Genomic DNA, 24,702 nt, shown 5'->3' on the forward strand with positions numbered 1-24,702 from the left:
GATCTTCCCTGTCAAAGAGCTGGAATCACAGCTCCTCAACTGTGTGGCAACCTGTTACTTTGCAGCTGTCAGGAGGCCTGCCACCCAAGTTGCACAGAGGACCAGCACATCCCACTGTGCCTACATGCAGGGGAGTTCAATCTCTCCTGTCCAGGAGCTCAAATTCTAGCTCCTCCACTGAGTTGTACTCTGCTACTCTGCAGATGCTATTAGGTCTGCCTACCACAGTGCACAGAGACACACCACTCCCCCTCTGACTGCAGGAGAGTCCCTGGTTCCCCATGAAAGGGTAAAACTTCAGCTCCCTCATTGAGGGGAGAAAAGAGGTGATCTGCACCACAACAAGAACCCTCTAAGGGGTAACACTTCCTGCATACCAGTCTCTGAGGAAAACTGTTGTAAAATAAGCACAGTGTATGGTACTAGTGAGAAGCGGGAGAGTGAAGGGTGGAGATTAAGATGACAGCATATGATTGATGGACTTCATATATATATATAACAGAAGTAAATAAAACCTCTTGGAATTGCTTTAAGGTAGGTGGGAGGAGGCTTAGAGGGCATGATGTGGGGGCAATGTAAATAATATATAATATAAGGATAATTGCAATTGTCACTCTGAATCCTCCTACATATAATGGATCTATCCTAATAGAATTTAGAAAAACAATAAAAAGAAAACTAATAAAAATACAATTTCCATTCAAGCATCTGTTGAAACTCATGTGTTCCCTCTTTGAAAAGAAAGACAACTGAAAGGTAATGAGGATATCCTAACTCATGAAAACTGTGCTGAGACTGGAAACTCAGGTTGATGGGAGAATTTCCAATGCCCTTAGGTTTAGTCACGCTCTCACTCCGATCAGAAATTTACCAAAACAGCGAAAGTATTAAGCATACATTATTGACTAATATGACTTTAAGGATGAGCTCCTGTGCTGTGCCTCTACACAAGCAAGCAAATCAAAACACTTGTTGATTTAGTGATGTTCATTTGGTTCAGGATGAACAGACTTCCACATAGAAACAGAGGTTTTGGATCACTCAAAATAGAAATTCAAGTAATATATCAACTAATTAGTTCCTAAAGTCACCCAATTAAACTTTAATGATATAGATTATACCAAACAGGCTACTTTTCCTTGAAACAGGAGATTGCATTATCACTGGAAAGGAGTGTAAGGAAGCCCTCTCTGGTTTATCTTTCTTTACAAATAAAGTGCCATGAGGATTGATCTTTCTAGTCTCCCCTCCCTTTCTTTCCTGATTCCTTGTCTCCACTTTACAATATCCACTGTTCCACAATTGCCAGTGTTGATCACCACTCCATTTTATAAAAACAATGTGCCTGTATTTGTGGCTGAGGAATACCATCCTTTCAGGTCTGTAACTGAAGATATTGTGATTTTCTAATTTGATTCACTTATGTTGCTTGCTTATAATTTCCATTATCTGAAGTGGTGAAGAAAATATGATGATTTCTAGCTTCTCCAATTTACCCTATGTTGCACTGCATGCAAAATAATATTTATTTCAACTGCCTGCATTTTCAAAAAGCAGGCAAATTGTCAAACAAATTCCCCTTAATGTATTAATTGAAGATATTCCAATCATTACAATAAATAAATATGTAGTACAAACATCAAGATTAAATTCACAGGCATTTCGTCCTAGTAAAATACACAAAACAAAGTAAATATTCTTTGACACCACTATTACACTTTGCATAACAATAAAACCAATTAAATTGGCACAAAGAATATCAGGAGTTGTTGGGGGATGGTGTGGAAGAAAGGAATTTGTAGAAAAGAGAAAGAGCATAAAAAAAAGAAGAAATACTGGGGGTAATTACTGTTCCGTGTCTTAGTAATAGTGATGGTTTGGTGGATCATTATCATATTCTACATATTTACATATGCAAGATAATATGTATATTATCTTTCATTAAAGCTATTCCAATAATCAGCAGTATGGTTTGTTAGGTAAAGAGTGAGAGAAAATAACAGAAAAATGTGAAATAGTCTGAGTAGATGCTCAAAAGAAACTTCATTGCTGATCTATGTTAACAGAGGCACAGGACGATGGAAAACCACATCATGTTCTCTACAGATGAAAGGTGTGGACAGCATCACTAAGTATGTCCATCTCTGCCCTGGATTTGGTTCAGGGGTAGCTGAGAACTGTGGGAAGGATTACAGGTCCAAATGGTTGACTTTTTTTCAGATAAGAGCTCTTAGCATATTACCAAGCTCTTTTCTGCTTCTGATTCTATGTTTATGTCTGTAAAATGTAAGATGTGAAGAAAATGCATGACTTATGTGCACATAAACATTGAGATGAAATAATGAGAATTCCATGATTATCACCTAGAAAAACATGATAAAGATATTTCTTTCTTATATGTTATCATTGACTACTAGTTTCATTCAGCACATCACATTAGCCAGGAAGAGTGGCTTCTCTTTGACATCCAACCCAGAGTCTGCTATATAGAAAGAGGACATGCAAATAAGACTTCCTTCTATCCATATAAAGCATCCCAGCCCTGACCTGCAGATCTGGGTCAGGACTTCAGCCTTGGTTTCTCAGCTGATCCCATTCAGTGAACTTCACTGAACACAGATCACTAACCATGGAGTTGTGGCTGAGCTGGGTTTTTCTACTTGTTATTTTAAAAGGTGAGTTATGGAGAACAAGAGATCCTGAATGGAAATGAATTAGAGGAATAGGGGGTGTATGTTCCTGTTTCCTTACCAGGATTCTGTGTGTTTGCAGGTGTCCAGTGTGAGGTGAAGCTGGTGGAGTCTGGAGGAGGTTTGGTGCAGCCTGGGGGGTCATTGAGAATCTCCTGTGCAGCCTCTGGATTCACCTTCAGTAATTACTACATGGATTGGGTCCGCCAGGCTCCAGGGAAGGGACTGGAGTGGGTTTCACTCATTAGAAACAAAGCAAATAGTTACACCACAGAATACAATGCATCTGTGAAAGGCAGATTCACCATCTCCAGAGATGATGAAAAGAACATGTTGTATCTGCAAATGAACAGCCTGAGAGATGAGGACACAGCCATGTATTACTGTGCAAGATACACAGTGAGGAGACTTCATTGTGAGCCCTGACATAAACCTCTCCTCAGTGATGCTCAGAACCAGCAGGGGTCGCTCAGCACACATTGCTCTCTACTTCAGCCTCAGGAGCAGGTACAGACATGAGACAAGTGCTGTTCTCCAGTATGTCTAGGCAGCCTCATTGTCCATAGTTTTCCCAGAGTCTTCCCTTGATCTATCGTGTATTGTATGTGAGATTTCTGTGAGTAAAAAACGTTTTGATTTTCGCTGATATTTAAAAATTTGGGGATGAATTTTTTGAAGGAACACTGGATGCATGTATGGAATAATGATATCCCCTCATATTTTTAATGCATGTCAATACTAAAATAAAAACAAAATATAAGAGATATCCTCACATATCACATGTCACCTGAATGAGATCTCAGGGTGCATGGGATATGGGAGACTGTTTTTCCATGAGACTCTGGGTCTCAGTGAGATCACTGGTTAGTATGGAGTGGAGATCCATCTTGCAAACAAGAGACTAGAACACTGATAAACTACAGAAAACAGGTGACCCAAATAAAAGTTAGGGTGAAATTTATTGTAGAAGAAAGAAAACCCCCAGGAGAAAGTGAGGGCTTCTGAAAGAAGTCACATGTTTGAGGATTTGCTTGGTGGGTTTACATTAATCTGTGGGTGGGGTACAAGGTTGCACAGGTTATTTTATAACTATTCCAACTTGACAAGGAATATTCATTTTTATGGCATGTCAGGCTGCAGGTTAGAAGGCAAGAGGTCAATAGATGAAGATGATTTTAATTCAAATTGAATAAGTTCTGCATATCAAATCTTTCTGAATGGCCAGTCTGGAATTGCTTCCTTGCCTTGCCCTGAAAATGAATTGTCTGCACTGTACATTGTTTTGTGGATCAATGAGTAAAATTTGTTATGGAAGAAGTTTCCAGGACATTCATCTGTGCCCCTGTGTCCATCCAGCTGCTACAGATTTCTCCCCTCATGGGCTGAGCAGAGGGAAGACACTTGTGCCTTCCTCTGTGGTCCTGAGGATGATAGCACAGGGACAGGTGTGGTCACTGTGAACTCTTCCTGCTGGATTTACACACATGTGCAGACACTGATATGCATGCTCCTGACTGCACAGAAAATGAAAATTATCCATTCACTGTTGCTCATCCTTCTTTCTCCTTGTCACAGATAGGACAGTATACTCAGGAACAGCCTCCTGATGGTCCCCAGGCACATATGATTCAGCTGCTTGAAGTCAGGAGGATTGCATCTCCTTGTCTCTCCTCCAATTCTCTAGTAAGAAAACACAAGGTTAATGGATACTCAATGAGCATCCAAGGAGAAGACACTGTTAGCTGCAACGAGGGCCTCTCAGCCTCACTGTCTCCAAATCATTTAATAATTCAGGAATAATTGTGTGTGGAGAACACTGGTCCACAGAGACAGGAGCAGACATGGAACCCTCACCTGGGGCACCTATACAGCTCATTACAGACCTGTCTCCTCCTGATTCTGAATTCTTAGTCCACCCATTAGGGTCAGAACATAGGTGACAGGAATGAAAATTTCCCTGACATCCATACACTCCTAGCTTGAAAAATCCAGCACAGAACTTGGGTCATGATTGCTGTGCCATAATGGACAGGCTGTGTGCCACACTACTGCTACTGACTCTCCCTTCCTGTAAGAACTATGCAGGGCTTCCTCAGGTAAGAAAGCTTCTTGTCCACCTGAACATGCTTCACCTGCTCCTTGTGTTTCATCACAGTGTTCTTGTCCCAAGTCACCTTGAAGGAGTGTGGCCCTGGGCTGTTGACACCCTCTCAGTCTCTCAGGCTGACCTGTTCCTTCTCTGGCTTCTCACTGTCCACTACTAACATGGGTGTAGGCTGGATACATCAACCAGCAGTGATGGCCATATAGTAGCTAGTACACATTTGGTGATATATACTTGTTACTGCAACACACCTCTTAAGAGCCAGCCTACCACCTGCAATTATATCTCTAATAGCCTTGTCCTCCTCACAATGACCAGCCTGGATTCTGCTGATATGGCCACCTGTGGCTGTGCTCAGATAGTACAGAAAGACAGCCTTGGGTACTTTCTGCAGAAAATCCCAGGCTACATCTCAGCTCTGCTCCCTTCTTTGTGTATCCGTATATTGTGGAGGATGTGCCCTTTCTTGTCCCTTGTGGCTTGTCATGAAGTGAACTTCTATATTGTTTTTAAGGTTAAAGTTGAAGGTTGCCTGGTGCCTAAGACAGATGGGTCATTGATTAGTTGCAACCTGTTGCACAGGCTCACATCCTCACAGCAAAGCAACCCATATCATGATGCTTTGACCTCATTAAATTCTAGAGTGGACTGGATCACCTTTTAGAGGATCAGAATTCATGAGGATTTACAGAAATGCCAACAGAAAATTTGTTGAAGTGAAGAAGATTTGCTAGAATCCACTTGCACTAATAAAATTCACGAGATGATAAACAGATTTAATGTGTCCCAATCCTACCCATTCAGTGTACATGAATCGCCAGGGTTATGGCATCTGATACTGATAAGCTTGCATCCACGAGTGAATTAGAGTGTTAGGTAAGTTGGAAGTCTTACATTGGGGACAGGAAATGTGAAATCAGTCTGATCTCACATTTCATTAATCTTATTACCATTTTGGGATTATGTGAGTGACACAGAATTTTACTGTGTTGGAAAGTTTTCCATTAGTAGCTCAATCATCTGAGATAATCAATTTATAAAGAAGAAGGTTTTATTTTGTCCTTCACATTTAAAGGTTTCTGTCTGTGTTTGGTTGTCTTCACATGTTGTGTCTGTGGTGCTGCATCAACATGGAGTGTTTGTCTGCAGAGCCAATCCACTCACCACACGACCCTGAACAGAGAGAGAGAAGCAAAGACTGCTGGGTCCTGTGATCCTCTTCGAGTCCAATTCCTCAATGACCTGAAAGCCCCCTCCCAGCAGGGACCACTTCTAAGAGTTCCACTACATCCCTACAGTCCCATGGTGAGGCCCATACATTATAACATGGACCTTTGTAGGACATTTAAAATCCAATACTCAAGTACAGAAGCACAATTCTTGTGATATCTTAGTTCAGCTTTGAACACTAAAATACACAATTGTCGTGATATCTTAGTACAATTTTGAACACTAAAATACAATTATCAGAAACCTTAAAAAACTGACCCATATAAATGAGTTAGGAAAGAGTAAGAAAGAAAGACAGAGAGAGAGAGAGAGAGAGAGAGAGAGAGAGAGAGCACATTGGGACCTGGCTTGGTTAAATGTTCATAGAGCTTATCCCTCACCTGTGCTCTCCCTGATCAATACATCAACAATGGTTCCTGCTGGAACTGGGTCACCATGCCCCCAAAGAAGGGTCTGGAGTGGTTGGGGCATGGTGTTTATTAAATTAACATTACATTTTGTACCACATGAGTCAAATCACCGTCTCTAGAGATATGTCTTAGACAAAAATCTCCCTTCAGCTGACTTGTGTGACAACCAAGGACAAGGATAGGAATTATTTGAAAGAAAGGAAGTGATGAAACATTAAATAGAACCCAGAAACAAATGGTCTTGCGGCATTGAGACCAAATAAACACCATAATAGGCCAGTGTGGGGGCAAATGCCATTATTTGTAGTTCACCTGTTATAACAGTACAGTATTTCTCTTCTTTCTGAGACTTTACTGACAACTTTTAGACTGAGATACATCCTAAATACTTGTAGGATTCTTAAGTTCAGTTTTCCCATAGAATGAGCAAGAGCAAGAGTTGCTCTATTTTGGAAGGCATATAAACTGCAATTGGACAAGTTGATCTGAATTTTGAGTGACACACTGAATTATTTAATTCTGTGCCACTCAGAATTAATCAAAATTTGTGTTTTCCCAAGACTATAGGATGAAGATTGGCCAGCAAATTGGACTGTTATGCTTCCTAATTTCTCCTTGCACAGGTCTACGTCACTTATGTGGAAAGATCATGGTAAAAGTCAAATTTATTTCAGATATCAGCATCTGGTACCTGTAATATGAAGACTGTTGGATCTGTTGCCCCAAACCCAGGTTGTTGTATGACCCAAGGGATCCTTTAGTGTACCTACTGGCTAATGTTAGCAATATTGGTGATGTAACAGTTCAAGTTTTCTCACAGTTGCCTTTGATACAGTAAGACTTTTGGAATCTCTTGTTTTCAATCTGTGTATTAACTTAAACTTGCCATGTGATGTAAGATTAGCTTCTAATTGAACAGGGTATCTGTTGAATTGTTTCTTACATGAGTAAGTATATTGGATACCATAGATTTCTGTTAGAAAAGGAAGAACTAACTGATAATTTTCAAAGAGGCTGGAAGCCATCATCTGTTGTTCTTTTACAAACACAATTTTGGATGTATGTTTCATAAAGACATGGTTAATGCACAAACTCAAATCTGGGTGCTGTTCTCCAGATATGCTGAACATTGTTTGAAATGTTCTTCTATATTCTTAAAAAACGTTTAAAATGTGCATGCAATAGGATGATTTGAAAGAATTTTTCAAATCAAATGGACCTCATAAACAAGCAGAAGTAGCTATGCTCATATCTGATAACAGTAGATTTACACTAAAATCAGAGGAGAAAAATTCATATTAATGAATGTCACTTCATTAATGAAGGTCACTTAATAAAAAATGAAAGGAACAATACATCAACAGGAAATATCAATCCTTAACATATTCCAAACACCAGGGCACCAATCTACATCAAAAAAAAATTATAATGGCCCTGAAAGCACAGATAGGCACTAATACAGTGATAGAAGGAGGCCTGAATACCCCACTGTCACCAATAGATAGATAATCCAGACAAAAGATCAACAAAGAAACTTCAGAGCTATTCCACATATTAGACCAAATAGACATGGTTGATATCTACAGAGTATTTCACTTACCAAGTAAGCAACACACATTCTTTTCTGCAGCTTATGAAATATTCTACCAAATAGATCATATTTTAGGACACAAAGCAAGTCTTAACAAATTCAAGAAAATGGAAATAACCTCCTGCAACAGATCAGATAAGAACAGAATTAAATTAGACCACAAAAACAAATGAAACCCTAGAAAACACTCAAACACTTGGAAACTGAAAACACACTGTTAAAAATTAAATGGATGATTGAAGCCATAAGTAAAGAATTCTAAAAATTCCTAGAATCCAATGAAAATGAAATACATTGTACCAATCTGTGGAACACAGCAAAGGCAATGCTAAGGGGAAATTTCTTACCTAAGTGCCTACATTAAAAAACATGGACCAATAGATAGATCAATAACAATCTAAGTATACCCCATAAGCTCCAAGAAAAACATGAAGAAACCAAACCCCAAATTAGCAGAAAAATAACAAAGATCAGGGCTGAGATCAATGAAATCAAAACCAAAAAATTATACAAAGAATCAATGAAACAAAAAGTTGGTTCTTTGAAAAGATTAACAATATCAATAAACACAGCTAACATGACAAAATGTAGGAGGAACAAGGCCCAAATTAATGAAATCAGAGATGAATAATAAGACATAACCAGAAATACCAAAGAAATCAAGAGAATCATTCAACAGTATTTTGAAAACTTATATTTATTTAAACTGGAAACTCTATACCTTATGGATAAATACCTAGATCCATGTAACCAACCACAATTGAACCAAGAAGATTATAAACACATAAAGAATACTATTACATGAAATTAAACAGAAAGAATAATAAAGAGTCTCCCTGCTAAAAGAGCCAAGGACCTGATGGATTGGTATCCAAATTTTACCAAACCTTTAAGGAAGAACTAACACCAATACTCCTGAAATTTTTCCAGGAAATAGAAATGGAAGTAATACTACTAAACTCATTTTATGAAGACAGCATTATAATTGTTCTGAAACCCAATAAAGTTGTAACAAGAAAAGAGGTTTATAGACCAATATATTTAAAGAATACAGATGCAAATATTCTCAACAAAATATTGGCAAACAGAACTCAACAACACATCAAAAAGATCATACACCATGACCAAGTTGGTTTCATTTTAGGGATTCAAGGATAATTCAACATACATAAATTCATTCATGTAATACAGTACATAAAAAAACCACATAATCCTCTGAATAGATACAGAAAAGGCCATTGACAAACCAACACCTTTTTCATGATAAAACTCTGAAGAAAGTAGGAATATAAGGAAAAATCCTCAGCATAATAGAGGCTACATGTCAAAAACTTAGAGCGAAAATCATACAGATGGAGAACACCTGAAACAGTTGCCCTTCAAGTCTGGAATGAGTCAAGGCTTTCTGCTTTCTCCACTGTTTCAATATAGTTTTGAAAATCCTAGCCAAGGCAATAAGACAGCAAGAAATATGAGGGATTCAAATAGGGAATGAAGATTTCAAACTATTCTTGTTTGCAGAAGACATGATCTTATACCTAACAGACCTGAAAATGTCTACAAAAAACTACTAGAAATCATAAACTCTTTCAGCAAAGTAGCAGAAAACAAAATTAACATACAGAAATCAGTAACATTTCTAAATAGCAACAAATCACAGACTGAGAAAGAAATCCTTGAAACAATTCCACTTACAATATCCTCAAAATCAATAATGTACCTTGGATTAAATTTAAAGAAAGAAACAAAAGTACTTTTAAAAAAAACTACAAACCATTAAGGAGAAAAATTAAGGAAGAATTTACATTCCAAGGATGGAAAGACCTTCCATCCTTGTGAATTGGGAGAATCAACATTGAAAAAATGGCCATACTCCCAAAAGCAATCTACATGTTCAATGCAATGCTTATTTCCATTCCAGTGACATTCTGCACAGAAATAGAATAAAATCATGAAGAACGTATGGAAACACAAACAACCCTGAATAGACAAGGTTATTCTGAGCAAAATGTCCAATGTTGGAGGCATCACAATTCCTGACATCAAACTATACTACACAGCCTTAATAATAAAAAGAGCTTGGTATTAGGACAAAAACAGAGGGGATGACCAAGAGATAAGACTAGAAGGTCCAGACTAAACCCACACATTTATAAATAAATGATTTTCAACAAAGGAGCCCAAAATACATGATGGAGAAAAGACAGCCTTTACAACAAATGCTGCTGGGGAAAATAGATATCCACATGCAGAATATGGAAACTAGATCTATTTCTTTCAACCTGTACCAAAATCAATTCCAAGCAAATCAAAGACCTTAATATAAGACCTGAAATTTTGAAACAACTCCAAGATGCTGTAGGAAATACACTGGAACAGATAGACATATGGAATGACTTCCTAATCAGAATTCAAAAGAATCAGCATCTAAGAGAAACTATGAAAAAGTGGACTGCGTGAAACTAAAGAGCTTCTGCACAGCAAAGGAAACAATCACCAGACTCAAGAGACTGCCACAGAATGGGAGAAAAGTCTTTGCCAACTAATCATCTGACAAGTGTCTAATATCCAGAAATACAGGAAACTCAAAAAAATCAGCCCCCAATGAATAAACACCCTGTTGAAGAAATAGGCACATGAATTAAACAGGGAATTCTCAATGGAAGAGTTACAAATGGCCAGTAAATACATGAAGAATTTTTCAACTCCCCTGGTTATTAAAGAGATGCACACTTAGATTTCATCCACCACTGTGAAAATATCCAGAATCAAGAGTAATAACAACAACAAATGCTGGGTAGGATGTGGCAAATCAGGAGCCCTTAAACACTGCTGGTGAGAATTAAATTAAGTAGAACCACTATGGAAAACCTTATGTAGAGTCCTTAAAAAACTATACACAAAACTGCCATATTATCTGGTGATACCACTCCTGTGCATTAACCCAAATGATTGTGAGGCAGGATAGAACAGAGACACCTGTACATCGATGTTCATTGCAGCACTATTTACAATAGCCAAGCTCTGGAAACAGCCCATATCCCCTACAACTAAGGAGCTGATGAATTGTATACAGTGGGCTCTTACTAAGCCATGAGGAACAATGACATGGGGGTTGAAGTTAAATTTATGCAATTGGAGGACATCATGTTAAGTGAAGTAAGCCAGGATGAGAAAAGCAAAATTCACATGCTTTTTCTCATATGTTGAAGATAGATCCAAAGATAAACATATACATATGAACAACAATGACCATATACAAACACAGACTTACAACATCAGTGTAACTGCTCTATGAAACATGGGGAAAGAGCAAAAGGAAAAGAGAATGATATTGCATCAATAATATGTCATACTACAAGATGTGAAGGTAGAGGGTATATTGAAAGCTGTTGAAAATTGTGGGGTGTAAGGTAAAGGGGTAAGGGAGAGAATTTGAAGGTATTGAACAGACTGAAGTAAAGCACAATATAGTAGTCATACATTGAGATACCCTTATGAAACCAGGACTGTAAAAGAGGCACAGTGTGTGGGGGGCATGGTGCTGGTGAAGGAAAGAGATTAAAGTAATAGTATGTTGTTGATGGACTTCATAAACATATATGAAGAGGATTGAAAGAGAGTGATGTTGGTGAGAATGTAAATAATGTACAGTACAAGACTAATTGGAATTGTCATTATGAATCCACTCCCCATGAATAATGAATATATCCTAATGAAAATTTAGAAGAAAATAAAAACAACAGTAATAAAAAATACTATTTTCATTCAAGTATCTGTTGAAAATCCTGTGTTCCCCCTTTGAATAGAAATACAAATCAAACGTAATGGGTTTATCCTAATTGATGAAAACTGTACTGAGACTGGAAACTCAGGTTGAAGGGAAAATTTCCAAAGCCCTTAGGTTTAATCATGCTCTCAACCAGATCACAAATATATCGAAAAAGGGAAAGTATTAAGCATACATTATAAACAAGCATAACTTTTGGGATGAGCTCCTGTGCTATGCCTCTGTATAAGCAAGCAAAAGAAACACTTGGTGATTTGTAGATGTTTACTTTGTTTAAGATGAACAGACTTGCACAGAGTAACATAGTTTTGGATCAATTACAATAGATATTCAAGTAACCTATCAACTAATTCATTCCTAAGTTTGCCTATTTAAACTTTAATGATGTAGATGATCCCAAAACAGGTTAGTTTTCTGTGAAACAGGAGATTGTATTATCACTGAAAAGGAGTGTATTGAAGTCCCGTCTGGTTTATCTTTCTTTACAAATTAAGTGCCGTGAGGGTTTACCCTTCTGCTCTCCCCTCCCTTTCTTTCCTGCTTCCTTGTGTCCCCTTTACAACATCCACTGTTCCACAGTTTTCCCGTGCTGATCACTACTCCTTTTTGTAAAAAGGATGTGCCTCTATTTGTGGGTGAGGAATACAACCTTTTGTGGTCAGTAGCTGAAGATACTGTCATTTCCAATTTGCTTCACTTATGTTGCTTGGCTTATTCCATTATGTGAAGTAGTGAAGAAAATATGATAATTTTCAGCTTCTCCAGTTTAGGCTATGTTGCAGTGTATGAAAAATGATATTTATCTCAACTGCCTGCAATTTCAAAAAGCAGCCAAATTGTCAAACAATTCTTCTTAATATATTGATTGAAGAAATACAAATCAGTGCAATAAAAGAACATATACTACAAAGAACAAGATTAAATTCACAAGAATTCCTACCTAGTAAAATACACAAACCATAGTACATATTTTATGACACCATTACTGCACATTATAGAACAGTATAACCAATTAAATTGGAACAAAGAAGATCAGGAGTTATTGGGGGACAGAGGGAAGAAAGGAATTTGTAGAAAGGAGCAAGAACATAAAAGCAAGAGGAAATTCTGTGGGTAATTGATGTTTCATGTCTTGGTAATAGTGATGATTTGGTGGACCATTATCATACTGTACATATTTACATATGCACGATAATATGCATAGCACGATTCATTAAAACTATTCCAAAAATCAACAGTATGCTTCAGTAGGTAAGGAATGAGAGATAATAACACAAAAATGTGAGAGACTCTGAGAAGATGCCTGAGAGAATCTAAATTGGTGATCTATGTTTAAGGAAGCAAGGGTGAATGAAAACCAAGTCATGTTCTCTACAGAGGAAGAGGTGTGGACAGCATCACTAAGCATGTCCATCTCTGCCCTGGATTTGGTTCAGGGGTAGCTGAGAACTGTGGGAAAGATTACAGGTCCAAATGGCTAAATTTTTGTCAGATAAGAGCTCTTAGCAATAAGCCCTTCTCTTCTTCTAATTCTATGTTTATGACTGTAAAATGTAAGATGAGAAGAAAATGAATGACTTAAGTCTATATAAGCATTGAGATAAAATAATGAGCATTCCATAATTATCACACACTAAAACATGATAAATTTTATGCTTCCCTAATTCTTATCAATTACTGCTAGTTTCATTCAGCATACCACATTAGCAATGAAGAGTGGCTTCTCTTTGACATACAACCACAGAGCCTGCTATATAGTAAGAAGACATGCAAATAAGACTTCGTTCTGTCCATTTAAACCAGCCCAGCCCTGACCCTGCAGCTCTGGGAGGGGAGCCAAGCCCTGGATTCACAGTTGGTCTCATTCTGTGATCAGCAATGAACACAGACCACTCATCATGGAGTTGTGGTTGAGCTGGCTTTTCCTATTTGCTATTTTAAAAGGTGACTTATGGAGAACAAGAGATACTGAGTGGAAATTAATGAAGTAGTGGGTGTATGTTCTAGTTTCCTTACCAGGATTCTCTGTGTTTGCAGGTGTCCAGTGTGAGGTGAAGCTGGTGGTGTCTGGGGGAGGCTTTGTGCAGCCTTCAGTGAACACTAGGAATTGGAGGTAAGACTGACCAAGATACATTGTATGTGGTCATGGAGCTGACTCTGGTCTGACTTGTCTGTCATGGAGTCACCTCTCACCCCTGTGGCTTTGGGGAGATCTGCAGATGGGACACCACACTGTGATGTGATCTCTTGGGACAGCATATAGTTCTTTTGTGAGCCATGACCTGTGGCTCCACCATGATAACTCTTCTTGAATTAGAGAAGCAACAGGATGATGGGGCTGTGAGGTCCTTGGTGGAGGTGAAATCCTGGAGACTGACAGGAAATTGCATATCCTACACACTATATTGTTACACGAAGGAAGGAGCAGAGCTGAGGCCTGACCTGGAATTTTGTGCAGAAGGTACCCAGGATGTGTCTCTGTGGTATCTGAGTACAGTAATAGGTGGCCATGCCAGGATGGTGGGTATGCCACATGTCATTGTGAGGAGGACAAGGTCATTAGAGCTATCATTGCAGATGGTAGTCTGGCTTTTAAGGGCTGTCCTGCAGTACTTACTATTGCTCACCAAATGTATGCCAGCTATTCTATGCTCATCACTGGTAGTTGACACCTCACTCCTGTTAGGATGATTATTACCAAAAAATTACAAGAGCTGCACAAGATATGTAGAAAGTGCAGGACTTGTCCTGGTGTGGATGAACACTGCCATGGTTCAGAACATTATTTACAGTAGCCAGGAACTGTACATAAATGTCCATCAGAAGGATAGACGAAGAAGAAACTAGCAAGGGTTTTCAGAGTGGAATACTATTTACTCATAGAAAGGTGGAAGCACTGTCACATGTGACTCCATGGTTGGACATGGAGAACCTCAGGTTAAGAGAAATGAGCCAGGGACAGAAAGACAAATACCATATAGTGACACGCTTAGGTGGAATCTAAATAGTTGATTGCAAAGAAGCAAAGAGTGGAATAATGATTACCAGGGAGAAGGAGAGAGAACAGGATAGGGAGAGGCTGGACAATGGCTACAAATTTGTAAGCACACAGGAGGACAAAGTTCAGGTGTTGATAGTGTGGTGATAGTTAATGACAATGTACTGTGTTTGCTAAGATTATAAGAGTGGTGTTTAATGGATTCATCTGTAAAAGATAAACTAAAAGGTGATGAATGTGTAATTGCTCAGACTTTATCATTCCAGGACATACACATGTATTGGATCATCACTCTGTGCCCCACTGATATGGAGGATAATGTGAAATCAATATGTGTCAATAAAATATAAACTTATGATAGTTAAGAATGAAACAGGGCTCTTATACAATGTATTCAGAGCATGATGTTCACTTACCAAATAAATAGCTCATTTGAAGTTTTTTTTTATTCATATGTGCATACAATGTTTGGGTCATTTCTCCCAACTTCCCCCACCCCCTCCCTCTGCCCCCCAATCCCCTCGCTATGCAGCAAGAACCATTTTGCACTTATCTCTAATTTTGGTGAAGAGAGAGTATAAGTAATAATAGGAAGCACCAAGGGTTTTTGCTAGTTGAGATAAGGATAGCTAAACAGGGAGTTGACTCACATTGATTTCCTGTGCATGTGTGTTACCTTCTAGGTTAATTCTTCTTGATCTAACCTTTTCTGTAGATCCTGGTCCCCTTCTTCTATTAGCCTCATATGTATCTAGAAATCTGTCCATTTCTTTAAGATTTTTCAAATTTGTTTTAATATAGGTTCTCAAAGTAGTCTCTGAAGATTTCCTGGACTTCTATTGAGTTTGCTGTTATCTCCCCTTTTGCATTCCTGATTCTACTAATTTGGGCTTTTTCTATCCTCATTTTAGTCAGGTTTGCCAGGGGTCTGTCGAATTTGTTTATTTTTTCAAAGAACCATCTTTTTGTTTCATCAATTCTTTGTATGGTTTTTTTGCTTCTATTTCTTTGATTTCAGCTCTTATTTTTATTATTTCTCTCCAATTTGTTTTGGGATTTGCTTGATCTTGTTTTTCTAGGAGTTTGAGATATATCATTAAGTCATTGATTTGGGATCTTTTAGTCTTTTTAATATATGCACTCATGGCTATAAACTTTCCTCTCATGACTGCCTTTGCTGTGTCCCATAGGTTCTGGTAGGTTGTGTTTTCATTTTTATTGACATCCAGGAAATTTTTAATTCCCTCTTTTATTTCATCAATGGCCCATTGTTCATTAAGTGATGAGTTATTCAGTTTCCAGCTGTTTGCATGTTTTTTGTCATTACTTCTGATGTTGAGTTCTAGTTTTATTGCGTTGTGATTAGAGAGAATGCATGGTAAAATTTCTATTTTCTTGTATTTGCTGAGGCTTGCTTTGGGCCCTAGGATATGATCTATTTTGGAGAAGGTTCCATGGGCTGCTGAGAAGAATGTATATTGTGTAGAAGTTGGATGAAATGTTCGGTAGACATCAAGTAGGTCCATTTGATCTATGGTATATTTTAGATCTAGGATTTCTTTATTGACTTTTTGTTTGGATGACTTATCTATTGATGATAATGGGGTGTTAAACTCTCCCACAACCACTGTGGGAGTTAATATATACTTTTAGTTCCTTCAAGGTATGTTTGATGAAATTGGGTACATTGACATTGGGTACATATGGGTTGATAATTGTTATTTTCTTTTGGACTATTTCCCCTTTTATTAGTATGGAATGTCATTCTTTATCTCATTTGATCAATTTAGGTTTGAAGTCTACTTTGTCAGAGATAAGTATTGCTTCTCCTGCCTGTTTTCTGGGGCCATTGGCTTGGTAAATCTTCTTCCAGTTTTTCATCCTAAGCCTATGCTTATTTCTGTCGTCGAGGTGGGTCTCCTGTAAGCAACAAATTTTTGGGTCTTCCTTTTTAATCCAGTTCATCAAACGGTGCCTTTTGATGGAGGAATTAAGTCCATTAACATTAAGTGTTAGTACTGATAGGTATGTGGTGATTCCTGTCATTTAGTTGTCTTAGTCGTTTGAAGGTTTGATTGTGTGTACCTAAGTTGAGGTTACTTTCTATTTTCTTGACTTTTCTTTTCCTGTAGTTTGGTGCTGCCTGCCCTTTCATGGTTATGTTAGATTTCACTTTCTGTGTGCAGAAACCCTTGAAGAATCTTTTGTAGTGGTGGCCTTGTGGTCACATATTGTTTTAGTTTCTGCTCATCATGGAAGACTTTTATGGCTCCATCTATTTTGAATGATATTTTTGCTGGGTAGAGTATCATGGGATTGAAGTTTTATTTTCATTCAGTGCCCAGAAGACCTCACCCCAAGCTCTTCTTGCTTTTAATGTTTCTGTTGAGAAGTCTGCTGTGATTTTGATGGGTTTATCTTTGAATGTTATTGATTTTTTATCTCTTATAGCTTTCAATATTCTTTCTCTAGTTTCTGTACTTGTTGTTTTAATGATAATATGCTATGGGATAGTTCTATTTTGGTATGGCCTGTTTGGTGTTCTGCAGGCCTCTTGCATCTGTATGGGAATAGATTTCTCTAGATTTGGGAATTTTTCTGTTACTATTTTGTTGAAATAATAACAATTCCTTTGCTTGCACCTCTTCTCTGTCAATGCCATTCAATGCAGTCGGTGAATTCAAGCATTTTCTTTTCACAGGTGTTGAGTTGTTTAACTAATAGTTCTTCAGTTTTTTCTTTTATTACCATTTCATTTTTGAATTCTGAGATTCTGTCTTCTGTTTGTTCTATTCTGCTGGATTGCCCTTCTATTTTCTTTTGCAATTCTGTTTCGTTCTTTTTTCTGAGGTTTTCCACATCCTCTTTAATGTTGTCTATTTTTGTCCTGAGTTCATTTATCACTTTATTTATCATGTTGTTTGTTTCACTTTGGTGTTTATACAGTGCTTCTATGGTTTCTTTTATTTCTTCTTGTGTTTTTTTCTAATCCTCTGTTTTTGTTGTCTTGGAATTTCTTGAGTGTCTCCTGTACATTTTGGTTGACCATATCCAGTATCAACTCTATAAAATTCTCATTGATTACCTGTAGTATTTCTTCTTTTAGATTGTTCTTGTGGGCATCATTGGGATCTTTGGCATAGTCGATCTTCATTTTGTTGGAGTCTGGATCTGAGTATCTGTTTTCCTCATTTTGCTCTGGTTCCTGTAGTAATTTTTTGCTGTGGGGAAACTGGTTTCCCTGTTTTTTCTGTCTTCCCGTCATTGCCCTTGGTGTTGTTATTGTCCCTGTACTGTGTGCAATTAAGTATTTTCTAGCTGGTAATAATAACAATGGTGATATTTAGAATGGAAGGGTGAGAGGACATGGAAAGCAAAGAAGTTAAAGAAAAAGGGAAAAGCAAGTAAACAAACAGGTAGAAAAACAAAACAAACAAACAAATGTTTCAAAGATATAAATAGGGAAAGATACTGTAGTAAACAAGAGTAAGCTGAACAGGCATTAGAGAGGCAGAGAGAGGATTGAAAAAAAATTAAAAACTCAAAAATAAATAAATGAAAACAAATCTCCAAGTTCAAATGCAATAAAATTGCAGTCTTAATAATTTTGGTGTTATTCCCACAGCCTCCAATCCTGGAGATGGTATCTCGGAAGTAGTTCTGTCCTTCTCTCATCAAAGGGGAAAAAAACTAAAACAAAACAAAACAAATCAAAAAAAAAACACAAAACAAAACAAAAAAACCCACAAAGTGTCCCAAGTTCAAATGCAATACAGTTTCAGTAAGTTTTTCAGCATGCAAGTGTAGTTCAGTTGTTGTCTCATCAAAGGAAGAGAAAAAAACCAAGCGTCTGGAGACTGTTGTGTGACTGTCTATCTGAGGCTGTGGCTCACCTGCCAGCTGCTTTCAGCATGCCGTTGCTGGAGGCTTTATTTATGCAGATCTCAGGAGTAAGCTTAGCACTCACCTAGCCCTGCAGGCTTTGTTTACTTAGAGTTCTCCTGTGCATGAGCCACTGCTACAAGTTTTCCCTTTCCAAGCATACTGGGGGAGGTGACACTGTACCAGCTTTCTCAGGGTGGTGTGTTTATTTACAGTTCACGTGGGAAGTGGGTCTTCCCCCTTCTCCTGTAGAGTTTTCCTCCCACTGTCACTTTTAAAAGCTTTCCTGCTCCTGGTTGCTGGGCATGCGCCACTGCTCCTGCCTTCTCCAGCCAACTTGTTGTGAGGGATTTCCCCTCCCCCTCTCTTCAGCGCTCAGGGCTCCCTGCTCTCTTTGCTACATGTCTTTTTTGTTGTTAGTGTTTATTATTCTTTTTTTTCCTTTAATCCCTGGTTGGGGGTTGTTCTGTCTAGGGGGCTATGCTGGTTCAGGAGTATCTGTCTGAGTACCGTGTGCCACTTAGCTCACTTAATGGTCCACATCTTCCCAAGCCATCCAGGCACTGCCGTCTGGTGGCAGCATGGGAGTCATCCTGGTTTCTCTGTTTAACGTGAAGTGGAGATGCTATGCACAGGCTGGAGGTGTGGAGGAGTCAAAGTTTTGCCTGTTCTTGTTGGTTTTTCCTAAAAGGTGTATCTCCAGGGTCTCTCCAAGATTTTACTTTAGGAGGCATGCTTTCTGCTTCCTCACTCTCGGCACCATCTTGGAATCCCTCATCATTTTAAGTTCTTAATACTGTGGCCTATTTCCAAAAATCATAACTCTCACAGATCTATGAAAATTGCTTTTCAGTTCCCATAATTGGTAGGTGTGTATTATTTGGAATTCTTCAGTCATTCTTGGATTCTTTATTATGAATTCAAGACCCAAATATTCACTTCTTTGATGTTCACTTCTTGGTTTGTTGTAAAAATAATTATAATAATCCTTCCCAAATGGACCAAAAAAAGTTTTTTCTGCTTTGATCTCCAATACACCATTGTTAATGAGAGGAAAACAGGTGTCTGTGAAGAGGTGGTGAAAAAGCAGCCTCAATCTGTTGGTGAAGAGTATGCACAGTGCACGAAGTCTTACCTGTATATCTTTCCATGTCTGAGTGCCACAGGTGTTACAGCTAAAATCTCTGCACTTGTTGTCTTCACACTCATGAAGAACAGTGTGATTTGTATGTCCTGGAGAAGGTGGACTCTTCACTGTAAGTGGTGAGTGAAAAACCTGGGAAAAGGGACCCTACTTTGTTCGTCATCTGGAAGGACTCATCTCCTTCCTGAAGAATTGCATCAGGACATCAAGAAAATGGAAGGAATACAGAGACACATGGACATCCCTTGTGGTGTGGTGGTTGAAGATGGTTAAGCTAAGGTTTCCTGGGATCACTAGAGTCTTTGTTTATTTCAATTAACACAATAAATACTGTATCTAGCATTGACTGGTAACAGTGGGAAGCCATATCACAGGGACTTTTGTTCTCCCTCTTCTGTACTCACATGCAGGGTAAATCCTGCATGCAAATTCCAGTTACAACAGCAGAAGAAGCTGCACATTTACTTAAATTGAGACTTTTCTACACCCTGGAAATACTTTTTGGGAGTTATGCATGTCATCCCCAAGAACATGAAATACTTGTATGTCTTTGTTTTCTTGCTGGTGGCTCCCAGATGTGAGTGTCTCCCAGACTAAGGCTGGAAGACATGCAGATGCTGCTTGTGAACTCATAACTAGCTGTGTTTTTCTGTCCCCAGGTGTCCTGTCCCAGGTGCAGCTGCAGGAGACTGGATCTGGCCCAGTGCATCCCACACAGACCCTGTCCCTCACCTGTGCTGTCTCTGGTTCCTCCACCTGCAGAGGTTATTGGATCCACCATCTTCCAAGGAAGGGGCTGGAATCGATAGTGCAAATCTGTATAGTTGGGGACATGATATATGTCCTGTCCCTCAAGAGTTGAGTCACCATGACAGTGGATAAAACTAAAAATCAGTTCTCCCTAAGCCAGGGCTCTGTGAACTCCAAGGGCATGGCTGTGTATTCCTGCATAAGGCATGCAATGAGAGGAATTCATCATGATTCCAGTAACAAACATCACTGCAAAGAACAGGATTCCTGTGCTACAGGAGTCACTCAAGGATCATAAAGCATGGTGTCTCATCCTAGAAGCAAGTGCATGATGGAAGGGCCAGGTACTTCCTATTGTCCTCAGGGGTTATCTCTCATATCCAAAGTCTAGATTTCACAAGAGTTGTATCTGTTCTATCACATTCTCACTCTGGTAGCAAAGAAGAAACTTTCTCTGTTTAAGGATGCACTGGGCACAGAAGCTAGGAACAAAATTCAGCAATCCCCACATAACTTGTTTTTCTTCCTTGACAAACGAAATACCCCTATGGATTCTCATCCTATAAAGACTGAAGTGTTCCTGAAAAATAACATGGGGAAACCTATGTGATGATGTAGCCTAAAAGGGAGCTACTTTATGCTCATTGTGTAACTATAGTCCAGGATCCAACACAGTGATCTATGAGAATTCCAATGGGAAGAGAGAAAGAAGGTCACCATTTGATTATTATCTAAACAGGGAGGAAGAAAACACTAGGAAACACAAGTACACTGAAACACTCATCTTGGAATTCCAGCTAAAAGAAATGTGAATGAATAATTCTGCTGTTAAGATACTCAGACTATCATGTGTCAATTCTAACAGTCTGAGCTGTTATATGCTGTCATGAATGATTTTGCAGTTTACGAACACCACACCTACCTCTGCCATATATCTCACAAAGTAAAAACCTGTCCAAGGTGGGCTTCCTTATGCCTCTCCACTTCTGCCTTTCAGGTCCATGTCCTCCCTCATTTGTTTTGCCTCTTGCTGTACATTCACAGAGATGAAAAACCGTGGCATTCCTACTGGCAATTGTTCAGGAAGGAGAATCTGAGTGCAATCCTAGGGACTGTGTGCTAAGATGTGTACCTCAGCTTCCACATGGAGAATCCACATTGATAGGGATAAATGAGAATGAGAAAGATGAAGGCCTCCATGTGCCCATTCTCTCCTGTCTTGAGTACACCAAAGAACTTCACTCCATCATCTCAATCACCTTCCAACAACTGAATTCAGACAAAATCTGTCCTTAAACCCTGAGTGCCTTTGGACCAGAGTTCTGCTCCCTTTCACCATTTGTTCCCTCATTTTCAGGCACCTGAATATGACCCAGAAAATTTGGCCATCAAGACACCAAACCCACTCATTTTGTAAGATCCATCTCATGTGTTCATCCTTCCATGGTTTCCCTGTGGATGTGATTCACACCCTGCAGAGCAAGTATATCATGCACACATAGAGTTCCTGGCCACACAGGGCAGTGACTGCATTTATTCCTAATCAAGAGCTACAATTACACTTAGGTGCAATAAGTGACAATGTTAAATTTCCAGGTCACACTATGGTCAATGCTGACAACTTCATTTTTTATATTTATTAAGTAAGGTGAAATATTTTTATAAGTATACCTTGTTTGGTTAATTACTTCAGACTAATTAAAATGTTCTTTCCATCACCAATCTTATTATTTTTATGGATAGAATATGAAGTATATTTTCTACAAGAATGATTAAAATATATACAACATCCTTTACAAGTATTGTATGAGCGCTATGCAATAGGTTATTGAAATGTGTGCCTCTGTCAAAATGAAACACTGCACCATGATCCTAACATCTTCCATTTCTGCAACCCCACAGACTCTGGAAATCCCTCTTCCACTCTACTTACAGGAATTCTACCTTTTTAATCTACATATGTGTAACCATGCAGTCTTGTCTCTCTGCACCCAGATTATTCCACTTTATATAATATCAACTGGTTTATCCATGTTTCTAAGAATGACAGCATTTACTGTTTAAAAAGTTAAACAATGTCCTATTTTGGAAAAGTGAAATTACCCTGTTACTAGAACTCATGTCATCGCTAAAAATCTGAGTTCTCAACTTTAAACCACATGCAAGAATGGAATTTTTTAGATGAAACCTCCTGTGCTGTAATTAGTCCTTATTGAAAATAAAATGAAAAATTATAGAACTAATTTAAGCCTTGTAAAGAAAATGGCAAAATTATCAGACCCTGGACAGAGACTGATATGATAGTCATCATAAAATGCAATGACAACGAATAGGTTTCAAAATGTGCTAGACATTCAAAGAATAAAAATGATCTGTGCACCACTTGGGATTCTCAAAGGATACTGAGACAGGAAGAGCTTTCTCACTCTGGCCTCACCACACAGGCTCCTGGGATGTCAAAGAAGGCTGCAGCTATCTGGGTATTAAAAGATGAGACAACCCTTCCAGTCTGCAGACCACTGCCTCCTGGGTCTCACATATGTGTCCAAACTCATAGATGGTTCAGAGGCTAAACTGGGAGGTTTCACTTATAACTGGGTACCAGTATTGCTGCCACAAGGTTCCCTGAGCTGGGTCCTTGCAACAAAAAGCAGGTTGCTCTTCCACAGCCATGTGAGTCAATATCTTTTCCTGGCTTTGGGACACATACAGTGTTGCACCTGGACATCTTTACAATCCTAGACCTGTGGTACCACTTTCTCTGTATGACTTTCAATGTGGGCTGAGTATGTACTTTACAGCACACGTTTCTTTAGGTGAAGTTTTAAGGGGAAACTTCTTTAGCACATTAGTATCAGAAGAAACCCAGCTTCTTCTGAGACCCTGTATTTTTTTTCAGTTTTCATGCATAAGTAGTACGTTTTGGGATTTGTGGTACAATACACACCACACAACATACTAAATCAATTATTTTCAGTTAGACACAGTACATGGAGCTGTATATTGCATAAGCACAAGGAATGGTCTCTCAAGATTGGCAACTTAGATGACAGGGAGACCTTTATGTCTTTTCTTCTTTTGAAAGAAATAATTATCTTCCTTTTACTATGTTATTCCTATGTTGCATTCACTATGTTATTCCTCCTGCTGCCATTATCTCTCTACCCTTACTAACTACTATTATGTTACCTCTCCTGACAATACCTGTGCTCCTTAATTGCTTGGAGTTTTTTGGAGTTCTGATGACCAGTGTTTGAGTAGTCATTATTGCATTTCAATAGAGCTGTGTCAGACAATTGTGGTTGATTTTAAAGCAAGTGTTCTCCCTTCTGAGTGGTGCTGGGGACCATATCATGTGACTTTATCATATTTGGAAAAATATTTCAGTACTGAGCTATACCCATGGTGCTGAGGTGAGTAATACACAGCCAGTCACCAATGTTGGCACCATATGTTCAAATCCTAAAACAGAAATATAAGAATTACTAGAAAACAAGGCAATGTGACATTTAATGAAATCTATTTTACAAGAGCAGGCTACTATAATATTGAAGTGAATAAAATCCTGGACAAAGAAAGAGTGCAAGAATTGTTAAAGAAATTAAAGTTAACATGAAAAAAACTGAATAAATTAAAAATGAATACAGATAAACAGTTAGAAAAAATTGGGAAGATGTTGTATGCTATGAAAGAGAATTCCATAGAGGGTATGATGTTGTTCAAGGTATAATGTATCCAACTGTGGAATAATCCTAATGATACACACAGGTACTATATCAATGAATGTAAATAAAACTTTTTGAAAATATAGAAATTATATAGAAAAATAATATTGAAAGGAAAACCTCAAGGAACAAAATATAAAACCTGGTGAAAGACTGTCCAGTAGACTGAAAGAGTAGAAGGCAGACTCTCAGGGGTCAAATGCAAGGTAGATGAATAATACAAGAATTAAATAATAATAAGTATATACACATTTCACATATTCTGAATGCCCTTGATGACAAGATAAGAAACAGTCTCTTTATATTCACAGGTTGTAAGACATAACTTAAATATATGATTCTCCTTGCCACTAGATGTTCTGTCTCAGGTGCAGCTGCAGGAGTTAGG

This window comes from Castor canadensis, chromosome 3 (assembly GCF_047511655.1).
Source record: "Castor canadensis chromosome 3, mCasCan1.hap1v2, whole genome shotgun sequence".
Taxonomy (NCBI): domain Eukaryota; kingdom Metazoa; phylum Chordata; class Mammalia; order Rodentia; family Castoridae; genus Castor; species Castor canadensis.